Here is a 5,053-nt window from a genome sequence, read left to right as displayed (position 1 = left end):
CTTCGTCACCTTTTACAAGAAAAATGTGCTTAAGCCATGTCGAAAACATAGATAAAGGTCCTGTCATGTGCTATCCCTTGGCAGCAAGATTCTAAAGATCTTCTAGAATTTTCCACCATTTCATCTTTAGGACTTTTACTGGATAATTCTAGTCTCATAGATGTGGGGAGGCTGGCATAAGTCAGTACTAAAAGGGGGAAAAAACTAAACTAAAAATATAACAAAAACAATATGCAACATTAACAACAAAATTGCCATCCCCCCGAAGGAGTGGAAAAAAATGCAAGAGGTCAATGACTAGAAATCCTAGACTTTCCCCTCCCCCTAGAGAAAGACTGAGTCCTATTCCTCAACAATCTGGGCCATGGGGTGGATAAAGCCAAATCTTCTCAGTTCACAATGAGTCTCCTGATATAAGCTGGTGATAATAAGCAGGAGCAAAACCAGGAACACCAAGGCCTCCACACAGATGAAGCTACCTTTGGCACAATCATTCCACACCATGGTCATCAATAATAAAGGAGCTTAGAGGTCAGAAGGATCTTGCAAGCAACCTATACTGGGAACCAAGTTGATGCTTAAGCTTTCCCCTCATACCACCACCCACTCAATTGTTGTTTAGTTGTTTTTCAGTCATGTCTAATTCTTTGTGACCCCCTTTGGGATTTTATTAGTAAAGTAATTGGAGTGGTTTGCCATTTCCTTCTCCTTCTCATTGAAACTGAGGCAAATGGGGCTAAGGGATTTGCCCATGGTAACACAGCTAATAATTGGATTTGAACTCATGTCTTCCTGACTTCAAGTCTGGCATGCTATCCACTGTGCCTCCTAAATGCCCACCAACTCAGTATTTCCTCACTAATACTCCAAAACTCTTCCTCCCTGGGAGCTACATCAGGAGAACAATACCAAATCTTTGCCTCCTTGCAGGCCTCTTATAAGGTTCTTATGGATTGGGGCCCATTGGATTAGCAGAAGAAGCAGGGTTTCTAAGGCCTGGACTAAAGGTTTCAACTAAAGGTTGGTGTGTAAAGGGCACCAACCCTTGAGAAACCCAGGTGAGCAAGATTTGGAATGTACCATTTCCATTTAGCAATAGAGGCCACCAAAAAACTGGAAATTGAGGGAATGCCCATCAATTGGGGAATGGCTAAACAAGTATATGAATGTAATGGAATACTATTGTCCTATGAGAAATGATGAGCAGGCAGACTTCAGAAAAATCTGGGAAGACTTACATGAACTGACACTGAGTGAAGTGAGCAGAGCCAGGAGAAGAACATTGTACAAAGTAACAGCAACATTATGGGATGATAAGTTATGATTGACTCAGCTCTTCCCAGCAATACAATGATCCAAGACAATTCCAAAGGACTCGTGATGGAAAATATCATCCACATCCAAAGAAAGAACTGATGGACTCTGAATGCAGATTGAAGCATATCATTTTCACTTCATTTTTTTTCATGATTTTTCCCCTTTTGGTCTGTTTCTTCTTTCCCAACTATGACTGATATAGAAATATGTTTTACATAATTGCACATATATAACCTACATAAATTGCTTACCATTTTAGGGAGAGGGAAGGGGGGCAAGGAGAAGGAAAATTTTGGAACTCATATTTTTGTAAAATTGAATACTAAAAATTGTATTATATATAATTGGAAAAAATAAAATACCATTAAAAATTTTTAAATTAAAATTAAGAAAGCAAATAGAGGGGGTGACTAGGTGGTACAATGAAAAGAGCACCAAACCTGGAGTCAGGAGGACCTGAGTTCAAATTTGACCTTAGACACTTAACACTTACTATCCCTGTGACCTTGGGCAAGTCACAACCCCAATTGTCCTGCCTTCCCCCCTCCTAAAAGCAAAACAAACAAACAGACAAAAAAAACCACAATAGAGGCCACCTATGCCCTACCCATTGTGTTAGAGGAGTCATCTTGCATCACCCAATTCACAACAAATAATTGTTGGATGTATGATGATTGTAGGTTTCCACATAATCTATTCAGCAGCAACAAAGGCCGAGGAGCAGGTTTAAAAAAAAAACCCTGCTTTTCATAATTGATATAGTGAGTCTTTTCTTTAGGTGACTTGAAGCTCTAGAAGCCTAACAGCTGCTTCTTTGGACCACTCTTTGGAGGCTCCTATGGAGCCTGCTCATACAATCAGGCTTTTAAGGATGGAGACTTAGTGCCACAGTCATGAAGGCCCAAGAGAAGAGACTGCCCGATGAACAGCTTCAGCTCCTCATGGGCTGTAGTCTATATTAGGCCCCACTTGAAAAAGGCAGACTTGAAGGTGACCTAGTGAATAGGGACCATCAGGATACACAGGTGAGGAATGTGGATTCTCTAAAACAATAAGCCTATGGTTTTCTTCTTAGACTGTAGGGGAGGGAGAGTCAGTAGCTTATTACAGACTGTGCATGGAAAACTCTAGGTTTTCCCCCACCCACTTTATTTCCCCAAACTTGATTAAGTGGGCTGGACCTTGGATTTCCTTCTTTTTTTAGTTTAATTAAATAATTTATTTTTGGTATTCAACATTCACTTCCATAAGATTTTGAGTTCTAAATTTTCTCCCTCTCTCCCCTCCACTCTCCCAAGAAGGTGTGCAATCTGATCTAAGTTCTACATATACATTCATATTGAACATATTTTCACATTAATCATGTTGCAAATAAGAATTAAAACCAATGGAAGGAGCCGTGAGAAAGAAGAAACAACAAAAAAAGAGCAGATAGTATTCTCCCATTTGCATTCAGACTCCATAGTTCTTTCTCTGGATATGGATAGCATTTTCCATCAAGAGTCTTTTGGAATTGTCCTTGCATTGCTAAGAAGAGCTGTCTATCAAAGTCAGTCATTGTACAACGTTGCTGTTACTGTGTACAATGTTTTCCTGGTTCTGCTCACTTCACTCAGCATCAGTTCATGTCTTTCCAGGTTTTCCTGAAGTCCTCCTGCTCATCATTTCTTAGGATTAATTTCCCACCCCTTGTCCCTCAAACAGGCCACAATCTGATCTAGGGCCTCAGCCACCATAACCTCATCTGTCCCAATGAACGTTATATTGTCAATGTAGTATACACCAAGGCCCTCAAAAAGAGAAGGAAGTGTTTTTTGGGGAGACCCGGAGGGAGCAGTGTCCCCTCCCCTTTTTTCCCTCCCGGCGTGGCCCCCAAGTGTAGCCCTAGTGATTGGCAACTCACAATTTGTGAAGCTGCACAAGGTATCACAAGGCTGAGCAAAGTGGCATGCTGCCATCAGTATTTTTACAAGTAAAATGAAGATTAGTTTTTAAAGAAATCTCACCCTCTTCAATGATATATTAATTTCTTAAGTACCTTGGTATATGCTACCAGTCTTGCTATTGTTTCCAAAATGTAGCATGAGATTCCAGTCTGTCCACTAGAAAATGGAAAATAAACAAGGGACAGCAAGGGATACCAAGGGACAGAGGAAAGGAGCAAGGGTGAAGAGCCAGAATACAAACTAAGGTTGACTACCTGATATAACAAGGTAAAGTCAGTAGCATAAAAACCCAATGAGAAGACAAACTGAAGACAAAGAAAACGTCTAGAAGAGACACCAAAGATGTTCACCAAAAAGATTAAACTTTGGGACATAAATGCCCATATCACATGCCGCCTGTGCAATGGATACCTAATCGATGATACCGCTTGTAACAGAGTGTTTGCAGTCCTTCTGTAGAAGTTGCCTGGTAAAGTATTTGGAAGAAAACACTTGTCCTACGGGTAGAACTGTTATTCATCAGAGTCACCCGCTGCAATACATTGGTCAGGACAGGACAATGAAAGACATTGTTTTCAAATTGGTAAGCAAGAAGCAGAAATGAGGAAACAGGGAATTCTATCCCAAATTAGGCATGGAAGGGCCAGGAGACATCCAAGGGGAGACCTGCTCTGCAAAATCACACTTAGACTCATATTGGAATTGGGAAACAAAAGCCGATGACAGTTCTAATAAAGAAACATCAGAAGAAAAACAAGAAGAGGATAATGGCTATTACAGACATGATGAACAGGTAAGCATCTGCCTGGAAGGCAATAGCAGCAAATTACAGGGACTGAAATGAAAATGGATCTGCTGCTTAGCACAGGCAACAGTCTTTCAGCTAAAGAAGTTAGATTGCCAAAAATTGCAAAAAACAAACAAAACAAAAACCAACTTAATCTTTCATCTTTCAGTGAGCTGGATATATTATGCAATGAAGAAATCCTTGGCAAGAACCACACACTCAAATTTGTAGTTGTTACTAGATGGAGGTTTAAGAAAGCACTTCTACTGCTACATTACACACCCAAAATGGACTTGCTGTAAGAGAACTTTAGTGTCCTTTTGGGACAGAGTTTTTTGCAGAGACTTATCACCAGGCACCTTTTCAGTGCATCACTTAACTCACATCACAGGACCCAGTAGAATTGTTCTGGAGGACCAGTGATCTCACAGCATACCATACTTCAGAATCTTTCTTCTGTATGACATGGGAACCAGATTTCTGAAAAGTAATATTTATACCTTTTTGTAAAAAAAAAAAATTTACCACTCAACAAGACACTACCAGCACTGTTTACAGATTATGAAAACACTTCACAGTTTTGTGAAACTGAATAGCATTCATCTCTTTGCTGCGACTTCACAAGACAGATTAATAAATCTGTAACAGTGATATAAATGTCACTTTCCTAACACCAAATTACTTTTTCTTGTTTTCCATGTCTTGAGAAGCGGAATTAATTTCAATATATTTTATGAATTTGATTTCTTGTTTGCCTCAATATTTTGGCTTTCAAATCCAATCCTTCCAAAGTCGCTGCAAATCCCTTTTGGTGGTGATTGACTATATTTATGTTGCCTTTAACTTCCTGAAGACTTAGAAGATTTTTATTAAAATTGCATATAATAAGGGCGGGTAGGTGGCATAGTGAATAGAGCACCGGCCCTGAAGTCAGGAGGACCTGAATTCGAATCTGGCCTCAGACACTTAACACAAAACTAGACGTGTGACCTTGGGCAAATCA

At 39.9% G+C, this 5,053-nt stretch overlaps 1 pseudogene; it reads left to right on the top strand.

Moving 5' to 3' along the window:
- Positions 1-3,560: 3,560 nt before the first annotated feature.
- Positions 3,561-5,016, top strand: LOC138145906 (polycomb group RING finger protein 3 pseudogene; annotated as a pseudogene).
- Positions 5,017-5,053: the final 37 nt, after the last annotated feature.

The sequence above is a fragment of the Petaurus breviceps genome, unplaced genomic scaffold, assembly GCF_028583685.1.
Source record: "Petaurus breviceps papuanus isolate PSGF00001 unplaced genomic scaffold, PetGlider_PUasm1.0 90750, whole genome shotgun sequence".
Lineage (NCBI taxonomy): Eukaryota > Metazoa > Chordata > Mammalia > Diprotodontia > Petauridae > Petaurus > Petaurus breviceps.
This window is presented reverse-complemented; position numbering and strand designations above follow the sequence as displayed.